The following is a 19,300-nucleotide window of genomic DNA, read 5'->3' as shown; positions in this document are numbered from 1 at the left end:
CAACTGTTGGTGTTGAAATATTTTTTTTTATTATTTCATATCGAACCTGAAGCGGACCTCTCTCAGAGGCCGTAACATTGTATCGACTCTTGCCAGGATATTTCGACACCGTAACATTGTGGCGACCTTGCCTAGGCTATCAACACTTTAACAGTTTGAAACAGGGAAAATATAGAAAGAACCAGAATGAGTGAGATGGTGAAAGAGTTTATTGAGTCGGGTAAGCTACTAGGTCTAGAAGGGAATGATCTCCGTGAATATGTGGAAAGGAAAGAAAGAGAAAAGTATGAGAGAGATGAAAGAGCAGCTGAGAGAGAAGTGAGGAAAATGCAGCGAGAGAGAGAAATGTTGGTAATGCAGCAGGAAGCGAGAGAGAAAAAGCGTATGCATGAGTTGGAAATTGCTCGGTTAAGGGAAAGTACTCGTAACAGTCGGTCAGGCAAGAACGAAAACGGAACTGATAGATTAGGTATGAGAACAGTGTTAAAATTAGTACCAAAGTTTGATGAGGAGGATGTTACGACATATTTCATGTGTTTTGAGAAGTTAATGGAACGAGTAGGTTCTCCTAAAGAAACGTGGACTTTATATTTGCAGTCAGTTTTGAGTAGTAGGGCGCTTACTGTGTATAGTTGCATGTCTAAGGAAGAATGTGATAATTATGATATTGTGAAAGAAACTGTTCTTAGCGCGTATAGGTTAGTACCAGAGGCGTACCGTAAGAAATTTAGAAATTTGAGAAAGGAGGAAAATGTTACGTATCTAGAATACGGTAAGAAGTTAGATAGGCTGTTTTTTTATTGGTTAACTTCCGCTAAGGTTGAGGATTTTGATAGTTTGAAGAACTTAGTGTTGTTAGAAAACTTCAAAGATAACGTATCCCTTGAGATTAAACTTTATATAGAGGATAGGCGAGAAGTATCTTTTGCAGGAGCAACTAGGCTAGCTGACGAATATAGTCTAACTTATAATTTGAGTGTTAGTCAGAAACGAAATGATCCTTCGTCTGGTAGAGTACAAAGCAGTAAAGGTTTCAGTCCTTGTAATAGCAATGCGAGTAAAAGTGACTATTCCTGATATACATGCGGAAAACCTGGTCATACGTCTAAGGTTTGTAAGAGTAAAGTGGCATCTAGTGGCTCAGAATTAACTTGTTTCCGATGTAATGGGAAAGGGCATTTAGCGAGGAATTGTGCAGTAGAAAAGAAGGACGGTAAGAAACCAGTGTCTCTAGTTAACCTTTCGTCAAGTAGGGATGATGTGATGAGAGAAACTAGGAAAGTTTTTGGTGAATTTCTGTCAGAAGGCGTAGTTTCCTCTCTTGGAGGAGTAGATTCAAGACAAGTGGTCTTGCTTCGAGACAGAGGCACTGCTGTCTCACTGATTCGGAAAGAGTGTGTGCCGAACAGGGCAGAAATCAATATGGAAGAGAAAGTTTTGTTAGGTGGATTTCCTAACACTTGTGTTCTTTGTCCCTTGTTGAAGTTGAATTTAGAAAGTCAGGTAGTGTCAGGAGAAGTAAAACTTGCAGTTGTGGACAGTTTGCCCGTCGATGGCGTTGACATTATTGTCGGTAACGACTTAGCTTTATCCAAGAATGTGAATCCTGTTGTGAGGAATATTCCAGTGCCTGAAATGGTAGTAACTAGGTCGGGTTTAGATACAGACGTAGACTACAGTCATAATAAGTTCGTGGATTCGAACGTGAGTGAGTTCGTGGATTCGAACGAGTGTGATAGAGGTAGCGAGGTTGATCTTGGCATGAGTGTGGCTGAGAGACCGAACTCTATCGTGGACAGTGATAGCCAAATGGAAGGTGTAGCTGTCGGGAGTAACGTAGTAAATGTACAGCTATCTAGTCCTAGTTATGGTGATGAATTAGGCTCTAACGTTTAGGATAAGGATGAGCTAGTCAAGTTGCAGAGAGAGGATGAGACACTAACCCAAATTTTTGAATGTGAGGTGGATGATGATCTCGATGATGTGTGTAAGGAAACCTTTTGTTTAAAGGACGAAGTTTTGTGTCGTTATGTTCGACTGAAGTCAGGTATTAAAGGAGAAATCACCGAACAATTAGTGGTTCCTAGGAAGCTGCGTGAGCTAGTTTTGAAGTTACCACACGATGAGCAAGGACATTTGGGAGTAAATAAAACTTTCAAGTGTATTAGTAGGGCGTACTTTTGGCCTGAGATGAAAAATGACGTGAAGAGGTATGCTTTGAGCTGTCATGAATATCAAATTGCCGGGAAACCAATTCAAGTAATTCCTACAGTTCAGTTGTGTAATATTCCTTCAGTAGGCGAATCTTTTGAGAATGTATTTATAAATATGTTCGGAACTTTGCCTAGAAGTAAGGGTAGAGATGATTGCCTTACTAATCTTGAGTATTATAAAAACAATCTAAGAGATGTTTGGCAACTAGCGGAGGAGAACGGAAGCGCTTGGCACTTAGTTAAAGAAAACACGAGAGGAAGTCAAGGGGAAATTAAAGGAAAACTTGATCTTAGATCAAACAAGAGAAGTTTGTGTGTAAGAGATAAAGTTTCAGTACTAGTCTCGAGAGAAAGTCCATTTTTACCTTATAAGTTCGACGGTCCTTTTTCAGTGTTAGATGAGAGGGGAAATATACATTATAGAAATAATGTGGGTAAGAGTAGAGCAAAGGCAATGAATGTAAACTTGCCTCCGCCCGTGGAACAGTGTTACTGAGTGAGATTAGTTTTGAGAAAAACACAAGAGGTGTTTTAGTATTTATAAGTTTTGATCATAGTTCAGAAAACGGAAAAAGTAAGAGAGAGGGATAATGTTATAGTTAGTAGCCTCTCTAGAGATTTCTCGGAATGAGTAGCCTAATAACCGATTTCTGTTGTCGCACGAGTGAGTGGGGGAGTGTGCGTGTTTGACTGGATTAAAGCTTTATGCAGAATTGTTTCCCTGCTGTTCCATTCTTGTTCCTCTTTAGAAAAAAAAAATATAATCAATCGATTTCATTTTTTTTCTCTTTTGGGGGGGCGTGTGATGGTAATTGCTTCATTGCAAAGGAAGTTAAAGGAAAGGAGAACGCATTTTCGAGAATTTCGGCAGTAAGGAGGTTTTCGCGCCCGTGTTGGAGGCGCCTGTTTCTCGCGGCTGTTCTGGAATCGTCGGGCGTGTTGTGGAGCACAACACGCGCCAATGTGTCAGGAGAAACGCCGCGATTTTCTGATGCAATACCTCGTCTAGATTCATCTAAGAAATTCTAGAAATCTCGGGAGTCTGTGACGTTCGCCGTAGGCTCCGCCCCCAGAGTGCCGTATAAATACGACGAACGAACTTTGGAGAGCAGTGATCGTAAGAGAGAGAGATCGTAAAAGAGAGACTCCAGTTAGTCACAGAGAGTAAGAGCCACAGATCAGATTATCAGTGAGAGATCAGCAGCAGCAAAGATCATCTGTGAGAGATAAGAGAGAAAGGACCGACGAAGGATCAAGAAAAAAAAGTTGCTCAAGAGTTTGGTTGGATACTGGTCTAATCGTCTTCAGGAGTGGACGGCCGTGTTATCTCGACGTCTAGCAGACTTCAGAAAAGAAAAGGTCCTGCTAGAGGTTTTGGGGAATTCCTGCCTTACAAGTAAACTATGCAATACGGAGTCAAGAGGACGTCTGCAATTGCCGATCTCCTTTTGTGAAGCCACTGCTACGAGTCACTAAACCGTCCCGCAAGTATTTGAATTACCTCACTGTTCCCCCAGTTCATGCAGTGTAAGATTCTATCTTTTTATGTAAATAGGAGATACCATTCTGCATTTACCTATGTTAGTAAGCTTGTAAATAAATCTTAAACCTTTGTTGCGTTAGTGTTTCTTTCTATATTCGTATCCCCAGTTTCAACTGTTGGTGTTGAAATATTTTTTTTTATTTCATATCGAACCTGAAGCGGACCTCTCTCAGAGGCCGTAACACGCAGCAACCAGGTTCAAATCTCCTAATGATCATTTGAGGACCCTTTCAAAATTTCTGACTGATATACTTAATTCCCATTCTTTATGGCCACACCCTATTGCTCTTATGTGATCCCTTGCTTTGTCGAAATTACTAGTTGATCTGCTCTCAGCACTTATAAAGGAACCTTAACCCTGGGTTTTTTCCGCGTATATGCACCCGGGTATGTTTATATGCGCATATACCAGAAGTTCATTATTAGTACAAAATATTACGTTGATCATTTTCTATTGTTTGTAGTAAAATTATGTTTATTTCTTTAAAATTTTATGGATTATTCTCTCTCTCTCTCTCTCTCTCTCTCTCTCTCTCTCTCTCTCTCTCTCTCTCTCTCTCTCTCTCTCTTTGTGCATCATTAAAAGTTGTTGTATGATTTCTTTATAATTCACACTTCATCTTTGTAAATCTCCTTTTGCACACCTAATTACTCTATGGTACTCGACATGTTTATTTGTAATATGTTTTCATGAACTGTCATTTTTACCCTTGTAATTAATCTACCCCAACCTCTCAGCCTTGCTTTCATTTGTATCAAGCTTCGTTTCATAATTCTTGTTGTCATCCTTATGATATTTTTGGAATATTGCTACCATTTGTCATTTTCATGACATCAACGATTTATTGTGTCTAGTAATCTTTCTTATATTGTAATTTGTAATGTCATAGTTCATGGAGCCAAAATTCTTGTGATGTAATACATTTTCTTTTCCTAACTAGACTATTATGTAGTGTTATGATTTAATGATATTACTGTGCACGCTAACTTTCCTTATTAACAACCATTTGTCTGATTTTTCTTCATATTTCTGGTCATTTCAGATCGAGTCATTCCGAGCTTATTCAGACTTACGTTTGTAGTCACTCGAAAGTGAGAGTTTGAATTACTATATCGTCATTTTGATTTCCATTACTGTTGTATCATTCCCGTTGACTAAGCTTTTATTTCGGTCAGTTCAGGAAAGGCTTTTCTGTTTGTTATTTCCCTTAGGGTATTATGATAGGTCGACTGCTTATCTTGCTTCCATGTGAATTATTCATTTGTAGGACGGTTCTTTCTCGGTATCGATGTTTTGTTCGCATGCGTTGAATAAGCCCAAGCATTGTTATCTAATTGAAATCAGTTAGTATTTGGTAGCATTTATGATTTGTTTGTTCGTTCCCATTAAAGATAGCATTTCATTTTGCCACCTGAACACATTGTTTGAATTGCTCATCTCTGGTCTGCTGGTAAGACACACTCGAATTATGTAGATTTAAAACCGAGAGATTTATCTTCCTGCTGTTGTCGTTGCTTTGGTTTTAATGGATGGAGGATGTAGGAAATCGGACATGAATACCCACATAGTATTTTCTTTACTCCTTCTATTCCTTTCTTTATTTCCACTCATCCTATTCATCTTTTAAGTTTTCTGAAAAGAAAAATATTGTGCTGGCTTAGGCTAGAGGGCTGCAAATTGTTATGTTGATCATCCACTCTACAATCATCAAACATACCAAATTTTTGCCGTCTAGTCTTATTAGCATTTATTTGATTTAAGGTTAAAGTTAGCCATGATCGTGCCTCTGGCAACGATATAGGCCACACAGGGCCGTGGTTAAAGTTTCATGCACCGCGGCTCATACAGTATTATACAGAGACCACCGAAAGATGGAGCTATTTTCGGTGGCCTTTATTATACGATGTACAGAAAACTCGGCGCATTTAATTTTTTTTTTTTTCACTCATGTCTTTCTATGGAATGCGTCCCAATTTTTTTTATATATCTAGTATATGCTATGCTGTTCTAACCACCTACGTGAGGGTTCTGAGTACCAGTTGAGAAAATAGAACGAGTTAGTTTGTGTTTTCACGTGTCCCTAGAAGCTATGTATGTTGTGCTCCAAATTCACAGATGCAGACAGCCAACAAATTGCCTGATTTCCATTCGTTCTCCATTTGCCAGATATGAATTCAAATAAACAGTTGTAACATTGTGGTTAGCAACATAAAATCTAAAATTCAACCTGTCTCAGTATTAACTACTCCAGTAATAAAAACACAGTTTTCCTATTTTTCTTGAATGGTTACGAGAAATAAAACGACTAAAGTAAACCAAGTGTAAGTGAATAAGTATAATACAGGAATTTTCGGCCTTCACTAAGGTCCTCAACGTTGTTCGCTAGTGTTATGGGGGAAGTCATTCGCTGATATCAATGTAACCTTTTGAATGACCTGACCTCGGCGACCACTAGCATCATTTATCAGTAATTACTGCTGATGGAAATTAATATAATAAGAAACAAAGAAGACTGTAGACACTGAATACCCTGAAAACAGTAGTTTCTATAATACTCCCCCAAAGGAGGAACACTTTCCGTATTATTATTATTGATTTTGTGACACATGACATAACACCACCACTAACGACATACATAGACCTATACCAACTTAACTATATTGTGTTGGTAAAAGTAGGTATACAAACATAGAACCAATGAATATGAAGATAAAAGGCCCATAAACACTATTTTAAGAAGATAAAAGGCCGGTTAAAACATCACTATTTTAACGTTGCAAATTAAACTATTCCCTGATGATTTTTGGCCTCATTAACTCCCGTCGGGCGACTCGTCTGGTGGTCGGATGTTCTTGGACACCTGTTTGAGGAGCGGCCTAAGGATTAGTTCGTCGATGTCATCCGATTTCCAGTGTCCTCCTGACAGGTTCATATTGTTGGTTTGGTTGATGATAGCAGATTCAAGCATTTTTCTTTTGTATGGACAGCTACTTTTGAAAATCACCTCCGCCCCACTCCTGTTAATAGAGTGGCCTTTGTCCCTAACATATATGGAAAATCCCCAAGTTCTGATGCATATCGCACTATCTTTTGTGTTCTGCTAATCTTTTGCGAGATGGATCTACCGGTTCCCAAACGTAAATCTCATCACAATTGCGGTCATGTATCTTGTAAACTCCGGCTTCTTCCCTCTTTTATTTAGGTATATGTTAATGAGCGAACTCCCGATGGATTGGGATCATGGAAAATAAAAGGATCATTAGGACCTGAGGTGTTCTGTGGGCTTTTGGATATTTTCATCGCATAAGAATTTTTATTTTATTGCTGAAGTCTATTTGTCTATTTTGAGTGGGACCCTCTATAGTTTACGTATTGTATTCGTTTTATTATAGCTTCTCGATAATGTATGGTGGGGTAAAAGCAGTTGCATTAGGTGTTGGTGGATCGTGTTGAATTCTTGACCTACGCACCCGTCAGTGCACCAGCATTATTAAGGTTGATTGCAGCGTTCCTTCGGTCCTAGCTGCAACCCCTTTCATTCCTTTTACTGAACTCCATTCTCATCCTCTTTCTTCCATCTCGCTATCCAGCCTCTCGTAAGGTTGTTTTCATAGTGCAACTGCTTTGAGCTTCTCCTCCCGTTACACCTTTCAAACCTTTAATGTCAATTTCCGTTTCAGCGCTGATTGACTCATAGGTCCAGCATTGGGCCCTTTGTCCAAAATTCTATATTCCATTCCATTTCAATAGAATAAATGGAATTTTGTCTTTTGATTCATCAGAAAGCAGATCGAACTTAGACACTTTTCCTAACACACCCCATCAAAGTTGATCGATGCACTCTATTCATTCTTTTAGCTTCAAATGATCTGAACTGACATGTAAACCCTTTTGTGCAAACGCTGTCGAAAACTGTGGATTAGAAGGACCAAATTATAGTGTGACCGGAAAACTTTTTTTCGAAAATTGTAGGGGTTGACGGTAACCTCGGAAATGGGCTACTACGTAGTGGTAAAAATTGCTTGACTAAAGAGCAACAATTATGGAAGCGCTCTAAAAAACATCGCCTGCTGCACCTTTTTGCGCGTTTTATACTTGAAAGCTTCTAGGAATTTGTTTGCATATATATTTTTGCCATCATTTTCATTTTTATCTGTATTTTGTCTGAGTTGAGTCAGTTGGTGCATTTGTATTCAGAAAAATTGAAGAAAAAGTCGCCTTCAGTTTATTTCTGAGATACGTTTTTGAGACTTATTTTCTTTTAAAATCAGACCTCCCATCAAAAGAACAATTTTCTTTTGTTTAGCTCATCATTTTTATTTGAGCCGTACATTTCGTGAATTTTGCATGTTCCGGGAATTATCACATACCGAATTGGTTCGAAGCGGTTGGAGTAAGAAATACTTAGTTTGCTATAGAATCACAAATTATTTCAATTTCTGTCCGATATTCGTTAAGGAGGCACCCTCAGCTTTTATTTTCTCTCTTCACACGATTCCGAAATGTGTTTAGGGTTGACTTTTGGTGAACAATCCTTTCTTCAGATATTGGTGTCGTAAGAACTCGCTGATCTTGTCGTTTGACTTCTTGTAATGTCCAGTTTCTTTTGCAAGAATAGCTTCCTTCGCACTCTCAGTTATTGTAAGATGAGAAACGAAGAATAAATAAAATTTATGAGCTGTCGCTTCTGGTGACATAATTGCGAGGAATCTGTTTATAAGGTAGGAGTGATATTTTGTACTTACGTGTATATCACTCGAGAATAAAACAGATTTGTAATTACATTCCTCCTCGCTAATTCGTATCGTATTAAATCCTTCCAACTTTCTTGATTTGTCAGTAATATAAGCTAATGAAATTATTACTTATGTTTTTTTTTTTTTACGTTTTCTGGACCCAAAAAATGGCCGTATAGTGAATGTCGTTACTTACAATAACGACATGGAAAATCAATTTTTATTGAATATCTATGTTCATGCTGTATATGGAAAAGGGGAAAATGTTCCTTTATTATTACATAGCGTTAAGTGGAAATGTGCAGGTTGATGTGTACAAATGAATGTTTTATTTATATTTAATTGTAATAAGCGTTGTTACCAAGGAAAATATTGTCTTGTGAATGGTTTGTATAATTGGTTAACAATGCGATGTAAGTTGTTTGATAGTTTCGCTTCGGTTCGTGTTGGTTTGGTGGCTTCGTTCGTTTTGTTGTTAATTTTGTCGTGAGCGAACGAGGCCGAAGTCGTGTGTTTGCGGGTGAGAGAGCGAACATATTATTTTCGACACAGAAGTGAGCAAAGGTATGAAGTCAGTCGCTTTTCAACATTGGTACGGGTGGTAGAGTGTGTTGGTAACGGAGGGAGAACTTAATCAGAGTGAAAAGGATTTCACTTCGATTAACGATGTCGTTCCTTCCCAGCATTTATTGAAGTGGATGGATTAATCAACCGAAGTTGTTTGGATGAGTATTATCTGATATATTATTTAATTTGCCTTGACTGGGATAAATCGCTAGGGATATGCATATCTGTGCGTGGGATTCCGTGACCGTGTAAAATTGAATATATATTAGTGGTATCGTGGTTTACCCTCCGTGCCTATTGTAATCCGAACTCGGCAACAACTACATGTTAAACTAAGTTTGAGTGAAGACATCTGCAAAGTGGGGGAGATGGGGGAGGATTTCCTCTCTTTGAAGTGGAACAACCACAAACCGGCATTTTTTCATTTATTGAAAATATTAAGGGAAAAGGGTTGTTATTCTGATGTGACGCTAGCTTGTGGATCAAAGTTTTTTGCCAGTCCATCGTTTGGTTCTTATGGCCTGTAGTGGATTTCTTTATAGAAGTGTTTGATCATACTCACTGTCAAAAACCTGTTATTGTACTTAAAGACATCAAAGGCCAAGAACTTGAGGCTTTGTTAGATTATATGTACCTAGGGGAAGTTGAGGTTCAGCAGACTGATCTTCCTGGTCTCATAAAAGCTGCAGAGTGCTTGAAAATTAAAGGACTTGCTGTTCCTGATGAGGATCCAACTCAGCCTGCAAAGGGTGATACTAGCCAGAAGGCTGGTGAGTGAGCGTCCAGCAAAGAGAAGGCGTCAGGAACGGGAAGTGAGGGAAAGTGATCGTGGTAGTGTTACATCTCACAGTACTGAACGATTAGAACTCAGGGGCTCACACACAACTCAGACTAATGCTGTTCCACAGTATGCACATCATAGGACAGATATTGAAATTATTCAGGGAAGTGATCAAGACATTAACCCTAGTACAATTACTGTGTCTCATACGGGAGGTGAGACCCACCTTATTCTCATGATACTACTTCAATTGTACAAAACGAACAGATGTGCTTCAGGTGCATCCAGAAACAGACTTCCTCCCCGAATAGAATACAGACGCATGAGGCTCATCTCGAGCAAGAGTCTCATATGCACCATGATACCACACAAGGACAACACGTGAATGTAAAAAAGTCCAGTTATCAGCAATCCAAAAGATGTGCTCTTTGTGATAAAGAACATTGGTGGACACAGTGCAAAACTTACGCAACCAGAGATGAAAAGTTGAATCGCATTAGAGCTTTACAGTTATGTTTTGTGTGTGCTTCTAAGAAGCATTTTAGTGTGGACTGTGACAAACCAAGTTGCATTAATGGTTGTAAGATGAGAACATCATCGCATCTTGTGTGATAAGGACCAAACCGGAAAGCAAAGCAAGAATAAACAAGATGGTGTACAAGTGGAACGCTATCAGTAAATGAGCAGGACAAACCAAATAAGTCAGGTAAGCAATCCATATTGCCAACAGAAACAACAATTCCCCTGAAAGGGAAGAAAGGTCGCATGGTACGACTTAGAGGGCTGTTGGATACTTGTGCCGAGAGAACGTTCATTAAAAGATCAGCTCTAGAGAGACTGCAATATAGGTCCAAAGGAGTTGAAAAGATAGCCTTGAGAGGTTATCTAACTAGTAAACCTGTTCATGAATACGAGATGATAAGCGTAGCCATACCGCATAAAGATAAGTTGATAATAATGGACTGCATTAGTGTGGATGAGCTGCCAGAATATGCGAAGAAATTTGACGTTAAGAGAAGTTTGAAAGTCTTTATGTAAAACTAAGATCAACTTGGCTGATAAAGATTTTGATTTGCCTGATTGAGAATCAATCAACTATTGAATTGTTAATAGGGGTTGATAATGTTTACAATATTTTGCATCCAGGGTTCAAAAGGGTTCAAAGGGTTAGAAACTTAATATTGCTGCCGCCACCATATTCGGTTATGTGGTGACAGGCACATGCAGTGCTTCCCCACTAGGGAGACTCATGTGACAATTTTGAAGCTAGCTGTACAAACTGAAGAAATTGAAGTACTCATAATGAAAAATCCCAAGACTGATCTGGACGCATGTGGAGTTGGACAGATTAGGGAATAGATTGCAGTGAGTTGCGAGAACAAGACCAGAGGGTCTTCAAGGACTTGAGAGCCACTATAACATATTCTGAAAATGATAAACAATATGTTGTGGCGTTGCCGTGGAGAACCAATAGATTCAGATTGAAGACCAAATTTTGGTTTAGCCATGAGCAGACTTCGACAGCAGACCATCAAGTTTCAGAAGGATGTGGATTACTTGGATCATTATCAGAAAATCTTGCAAGAGCAAGAAGATAGAGGATTCATTGAGAAGGTGATCCTATAATAAATCTGATGTGATTGTCATTACTTGGCACATCATGGACGGTGTTTAAAGACAGTGCCACTACTCCAATAAGAATAGTGTTGATTGCTCATCAAAACAAGGTAAAAATGGTATTAAGTCTGAAATGATTGTCTATGGACTGGACCACACGTAACGGGCGTGATCTACTTCAGAGTCCTGCTGCAATTAGAAACTAACACCTTGCTTGTATTGGTGATATTGAGAAGCATTTTTTAATGGTACCAGTTGCGTGAAGAAGATCGCAATTATAACGCGTTTTTTGTGGTTGGAAAATCCAACAGATCCCAATAGTAAATTAATAGTATACAGATTTAGAGTAGTATTATTTATTGGAGCTACATGTTCACCTTTTCTTCTAAATGCAACCATCAAGCATCACTTGTCCACTGTGGTCTCGTGTGGTTACCCCGGTCCAATACAGTGAATGTAGTGGAAAGATTGAAGAGGGGTTTGTATGTAGATAATTTACAATTTACCAGCTAATAAGTGAATCTGAGTTGATGGATTTATTCTTTAATGCCAACAAAAATTTTTGCTCAGGCTCACTTATATTGAAGGGAGTGGGTTAGCAAATAGCGAGTCTATACAAACTATTGCTGCTGCTTATCAAATTGAAGCCAAACAAAAACAACAAATTCATAAGTATTGGGATTGAATTGGGATATAATTAAAGAAGTCTTAACTATAAATCCACAAGTATAAAGATCGAGTCAAACAAGCGAGAGATTCTCAGTACCGTTGCCCAAAATATAAGATTCCATTGGGATTGTTTCTTCTCCCTGTTACTATGAAAGCAAGGATATTTTTGCACAAATTGTGGAAGCAACATCTGGGATTGGGACGAACAACTCGCCAACCGCTACAAGAGGAATGGAGAGTGAATTACGCAAGGACTTAGAGAAGTGTATTGAAATATCTTTTCCTATGGAGTGCTAGCCTGGGAACTGGTGATACCTTGCACAGATTCTGCGATGCTAGCGAAACTTCATATGGTTGTGGTGGCCTATAGAGCAAATGGTGAAAGCTCTAATATAATTATGGCAAAGGGTAGAGAGTGGCGCCCATCAAGGAATGACTATTCCGAAATTGGAAACTAATGGCATTGTGCTAGGAGCAAAGAATGGCCAAATTTATTATTGACTCCTTTGATGAGAAGGAGTTTAAACAATTATATGTCTGGCGTCAGACAGTAAAGTCGCCCTTAGCTGGTATTGTGTCCAGTAATGTTCTGCCTGTGTTTGTGAGAAACAGAGAATAATTGAGATTAACTCTTTGATTCGGGGTCAGTCCTGTCTTACGTACCCTCTTCTGAAAATCCAGTGATGGTTGACACGGGGAAAGAGGACTAAGGTGTTAGCAAAAAAACGCCTTTTGGTGGGAGGGACCCCCCTGGTTAAAAAATCACACACTGCCAATTGATAGGTCATGGATGGGGTTGTACACACATGCAGGGTGAACAGGACATTGTGGTCAATGTTGTAGGGGACATAGATGCAAAAACACGCCTGCTGGATTGGGAAAGATTCAGCAGAGCTGACAAGGTCTTAAGACCATAGCTTGGATAATGCGATTTATAAAGAATTGCAAACTATCAACCAATGACAGAAAAACTGGTGGTTTGTGGACTCTGGAAAGAGTTGCAGGAAGGAAAGATCAAAACAATTGTTCTCGTGCAGAGAGAGTACTTTCCAGAAGAATATAAAGCCCTGTTAAAGAGGGAGGAAACAAACCCAAATTGACATTAATTCGCCAGTTGAATTTGTTTTGGATAATAATGTAATGAGATGTAGAGGCAGGTTGGAACACGCGACACTGCCCTGAAGAAGTCAAATTTCCTACTTTACTGCCAAAGGGTTGTGTTTGAGTAAGTTAATAATAAGACGACATCATGTGAGGCAAGCACACATGGGGCGTGAACGCTACTGTAGCTAGTGTAAGACAGGAGTTCTGGATTCCACAGCCTGCGACAACTAGCCAAGATGCGTGTTACATCATTGTGTGATCTGTAAGAAAGTTCAAGGAAAAACCATATAGAACTAATATAGTACCCATTGCCGGAATTCCGGGTACAACGGAAACAACCTTTCAGCGTTACGGGGGTGGATTACACCGGTGCTTTATAGGATAAAAGAAGGAAGCAAAATCCGGAGAAGGTTTAATATCATACTATTCACATGCCCAGATCACTAGGGGTATACATCTGGAAGTAGTCAGAAATCAGTCCGCTGACTCATTCCTCAGGCCATTCGGAAAGTTTAGCAGCCGTAAAGGCTTCCTTCACTAATGTTGAGTGACAACGCCACTACTTTCGTAGCAGCATCTGAATATCTGAAAACGATGGCAGATAGCCCCTTTTTCAAAACCATCTGGAGAACATCGAGTGTAAGTGGAAATTTTTTTATACCAGCAAGAGCACATTGGTTTGGTGCAATCTGGGAGAGATTGATCGGATATTGAAGAAAAAACTGTATGAAGAAAGGATAGTCGGTCGAGCTCTTCTCAGTTATGATGAATTATCCTTTTTGCATTTTTGGTGGAATTGGAATCTATCATAAATGGACAGGCCACTAAGTTACACATCGGGGGACCTTGATCAGAAGGAGATTTTAACACCTAATCATTGATCTTGGGTAGGAAAATTAAGATCCTTGCCCAAGGAAAACAAAATTAATTGGGAGGAGGTATCTGAAGATCCATTGTATAGTAAAACAGAAAATGTAGAAAAAAAGAGATTCCTTTACATATCCAAATTGTGTGATCAATTATGGAAAAGATGGGAACATGAATATTTGATTTCTTTAAGAGAGGACTCATCGAATTGGAGTCAACATAATTCTTGGCCCAAAAATAGGAGATGTCGTCCTCGTACATGATGAAGGGCCAAGAAACAAATGGAAGTTGGGTCAGGTGATTCAGGTGCATGCGGGGTCTGACAATGTAGTTAGAGTAGCTACCCTCAAAACCTCCCATGGTCAGCATCATGCGTCCCATTGTGAAATTGTACCCGTTAGAGTTGTGGCAAGAAGTTGTGAGACTCCTTGATCCTGGCCAAAATTCCTGAAGAAGTGAGTACCCGACCATCCAGGAAGGCTGCTCGGGTGGCTGCAGAAACTAGAAAAGATTGATTCAAAAGGGACTGTGTAAAATATTAGTATATTAGACTTTGGTGGGCGGGGAATATGTCGTTACTTACAATAACGACATGGAAAATCAATTTTTATTGAATATCTATGTTCATGCTGTATATGGAAAATGTTCCTTTATATTACATAGCGTTAAGTGGAAATGTGCAGGTTGTGTACAAATGAACTGTTTTATTTATATTTAAATTGTAATAAGCGTTGTTACCAAGGAATATTGTCTTGTGAATGGTTTGTATAATTGGTTAACAATGCGATGTAAGTTGTTTGATAGTTTCGTTCGGTTCGTGTTGGTTTGGTGGCTTCGTTCGTTTTGTTGTTAATTTTGTCGTGAGCGAACGAGGCCGAAGTCGTGTGTTTGGGTGAGAGAGCGAACATATTATTTTCGACACAGAAGTGAGCAAAGGGTATGAAGTCAGTCGCTTTTCAACATTGGTACTGGTAGAGTGTGTTGGTAACGGGAGAACTTAATCAGAGTGAAAAGGATTTCACTTCGATTAACGATGTCGTTCCTTCCCAGCATTTATTGAAGTGGATGGATTAATCAACCGAAGTTTGGATGAGTATTATCTGATATATTATTTAATTTGCCTTGACTGGGATAAATCGCTAGGGATATGCATATCTGTGCGTGGGATCCGTGACCGTGTGAAAATGAATATATATTCGTGGTATCGTGTTTACCCGTGCCTATTGTAATCCGAACTCCGGCAACAACTTCATGTTAAACTAGTAGTAATAATTCTGGGGCAAAACACAAATAGAATATAGTATATATGTTCTTTCATGTCTGTCACAAACGCAATGAATTCTTTATGTAGAGAAAGGGTCTTGAGTTCTCTTAAACGAATCTGGTAATTAGTAATTTCTGTAATTGACTGAAGTCATTATATGTTGTTGCTTGTTTGACCCTAATGAGTAACAATAGTGAAATTTAACTTGTGAAGAAGACGGAAAACCGCTTTTCTTGACAAAACTTTGTAAAAAGTCGCCTCTTCTAGAAATACCAGGACTTCAATGTGTTAATTACTGGTTTCTGTAAGATTCCATGATATCAGCATTCCTGATCGAGTGTCCTATAAAATGAAGGTTTTTTATTATTTTTTTTTTTCTATTCTGAGCCTGGACTGCCTGTCGATTTCAACTAAACTTTCCTTTCAAAACCCTATTAATTACAGGTGTGTTGATTTGGAATTACACCTCGTGTATTGCTACTCCGTGTAATTATAACTTCTTAAAGTGTAATATCATTTCATAATGCCAAGGGGAGGGCGAAGTGATTATACCCACAAGCACTTCTACGCCGGCCAGGATTCGTGGTGAAAGCCACTTTATGTCGCTGGCTGCCACAGATGCACACGTACCTGCTGGTATTACCCCTGGGTGTAAGTTATCACCAGGTGTAGTGAATTCGATATTAAACAACGTTTGTGTTAAATATTTTTAAAACATAAAGTCAGGCGTGTAAGTGTCAAGCTATATATATGTAAGTATAGTTATATATACATACCAATACATTCATACGTAATATATATATGTTATATATGTATGTATGTATGTATATGTATATATATATATATATATTATATATATATATATTATATATTTACATATACATATATATCTACATATAAATATGTAGCTTGTCACTTACACGCTTGACTTTATGTTTAAAAATATTTTAACACAAGCATTCACTACCCTTCCGGTGATAACTTACACCCAGGGGTAATTACAGCAGGTAAGCGCATCTGTGCAGCCAGCGATATAAAGTGGCTTTCACTACGAATCCTGGCCGGCGTAGAAGTGCTTGTGGATATAACCACGGCCATGGGGAGTAAGATATTCCCAATGTATTGCGGTGAATTTGATATTCAACAATATTTGTGAATGTAAAATTTATGCATGTTTATGAGGTAAAGAAATTACTGATAGCCATAGCATTTGTCAGTAAAACTAAGGCAATTTCATCTTGTGACAGGAATTCAGGATACCTTGAACCTGTATGATGTACCTTTAAGTTTCTGTTAGAGATGCTTTGGAGGATGAAATAACTTGCGACTTTTATGGCGGACATGAACTGTAATGGGATTTAGTGCTTTTCATGATCTCCATACAAACCCAAACTTTCTAGGTCCTTTGAAAGGTATACAGTGCCGTTTAGCTCCCTTTGCTTGAGGAGGATGTGATAGTCTTCAGCCTTTATTTTGAGGCTCATAATTGGTATTCTTGAGATTCTGTAGTCTCTGATTGATATCCATAGTTGGTAGACATCGAGGTGTTTTGATATTTGTCACAATACATCAGCATCATCCTTGGTTGCAGTGCCATGTGATGCAAAAAGCCTCTGTGAATTTCCACCAATAATGTCTTCTCTGAGGTTTGTTTTCCAAAAATCTCCAGTCATCATCAGCCTCACTGCTCTTAGTCCTTATCCAGTAGGCCTGGATCTTCCAACTCTTCTAGTGGGAACAGGAGTCTAACTAGCACTATCACATACTATTCTCCAGTATCTCACCTACTTAAAGATTATGGAACTTCTAAAATTTCCTTTATGGTATAATTTATTATGCTATCTGACTATTAATATTCTTCCTAGACATTTATTTTCAAATTGACAAAAACCCCTAGATATAGTTTTATAGTCAAACCATTAGCCACGTTTGTATGGCAATACAAATTGTATTAGGCCTATGTATAATCTTAATTTTGAATGCAGTTTCATTTTGTTCAGATTGCTAATCGTCTTCGGCCTCCCTGTTGTTTGATTTACCTTTTTTATGCTTTCACTAAATTCAGATTCCATAGGACCTTTACTGGGTATCATTTTCCTAAATATATGAAAGTTTCACCCTCATTAATCCTGTCTCCATCTAATGTTATTTAATTTATTTGCCTGTCTCTTACTTTTGTTTTTATTAGTTTTATTTTGAATCCCATCTCTAGAAATATGAAGCATTCTATCAAACAAGATTTGTGAATCTTGTGGTGTTGTGCTGATTATAACAGAATCATGTTGATGTTTTAAGTCTATCAATTTTTCTATCATTACTCCAAATCCTATTGGAGCCCCTGGCTCGTGCCTGTCTCTCAGATCCCTTTCATCCCTGGTGATACCTGAAACAAAGGCGATTTTCATTTGTGGTGTATTGAGATCATACCTCCAACTGTGGTGATTTTCATTTGTGGTGTATTGAGATCATACCTCCAACTGTGGTTTCCATAGGAAAAACACTAAATGGTGTGCTGTTTATGGTTGTCTTTGTGGTGACTTGTGAATGCCTTGTGAACAGCTGTCATTTAAGGAATGTAGCTGATAGGGATGGTTGGCATTATTAGGCATGGAGTGATAACTGATGGAGGTCAAACTGGACCGTTCCTTGTTTGTGGTACTATTTTATTTGATCCTGAGTTGGATTTCGTATCTTTTTATTACCATGTAGGAACATTTAGATTTCCTGGGACAAGCAACTAGTGATTATCTCCTATTCCAATTGATATTTTTTACTAGCAAGGCAGTTTCATGAAAAGAAGAGCTTATTGAGATCCTCAAAATTGTTTTTTGGGTAAGGTAGGTTCAAGATCGGGTGCTACAGATAGAACTCTGGATGTGTCATCTGTTTATCATCCTTTAACGGTCAAATGACAAATTTGTCATTTTCCTTTGTGATGTTGAAGACAACTATAGTTGCTTCGGTAGCACCTAACAGACAGTGCAGTAACTGCTTGTCTTTATTGTGAGAGATGACTTGAATGATGACCCAAAAGTTGCTGAATTCTACAATCTTGCCATCTAAGATGAGGATGATTATCTTCAGTAAATTCATGGTTAAAAATGAGTGCCATAATACCATACTCTTATGGCTGGCTTTGCTGACAATTAAGATTTGTTCCTTACAAATCTAAAATTCTTAGACCAACTACTTTGTAAGGTATATGGTGTCTTTTAGCTCCCCTGCTCATGATTTGTTTTTTTTTAGATTCTGTAGATTCTGGTTGATATCCATAGGTTGTAGACATCCTGTGATATTGGATTTTTGTTTAAGCAGATCCAGCATGCTAGTGGCAGGAGCTGTATCATAACTGATCGTTGCAGGTTCCATTTCCATAACAAGGGTGTGGCAGGCTCTTTGGGGTAAGGATCTCCACTTAGCTGCTCACAAACATCACCGTACTCTCGGGTTGTGTGGCAATGTTCTTTCAGTAGAAAGAGACTGAGACTGACAAAGAGGTATTGCCTGCAATGAAGAGCTCTTTTAAAAGAACTTATTCTCTGTAGGCCTGAGTCTGACAAAGAGGTAATGCTTGCAAAGAAATAACTTTCACCAATTATGGAGTTGAACTGCTGCTTAATCAAATACTGATGTCAGTGCCATACTGCGGTTGGTCTTAATTATTATGTTTGCTATTTCTGACTTACAGCAGAGCAACGTCTTTAAACTGCCAACTTATATAAGGTGCAGTAAATGTGACAGATGAATTTTCTTGGGCAGTTTTCCTATACACGAGATCATACAGATTCTGGACGATTTGCTCCTCATATTAAGATCATTACCTTTAAGAATCATTCCTTTTTTAGAGGTTTTTCTACTTATGCATGGGGACTATACGGAATAAGCATTCTTCATAATATTGAATTTCTGACTTATAGTGCAATGAATAACTTTTTTTG

General features: G+C 38.5%; 1 protein-coding gene and 1 pseudogene across 1 annotated transcript in view; both read left to right on the top strand.

The window, feature by feature from the left end:
- LOC135214728 (uncharacterized) overlaps positions 1-19,300 on the top strand; it is a 768,750-nt gene that overhangs the window by 332,706 nt on the left and 416,744 nt on the right. The window lies entirely within an intron of this gene.
- On the top strand, positions 9,429-10,226 carry LOC135214832 (transcription activator GAGA-like; annotated as a pseudogene).

Source organism: Macrobrachium nipponense, chromosome 46 (genome assembly GCF_015104395.2).
Source record: "Macrobrachium nipponense isolate FS-2020 chromosome 46, ASM1510439v2, whole genome shotgun sequence".
Taxonomy (NCBI): domain Eukaryota; kingdom Metazoa; phylum Arthropoda; class Malacostraca; order Decapoda; family Palaemonidae; genus Macrobrachium; species Macrobrachium nipponense.
Note: the sequence above shows the minus strand (reverse complement) of the source record. Positions and strands in the feature narration are given on the sequence as shown.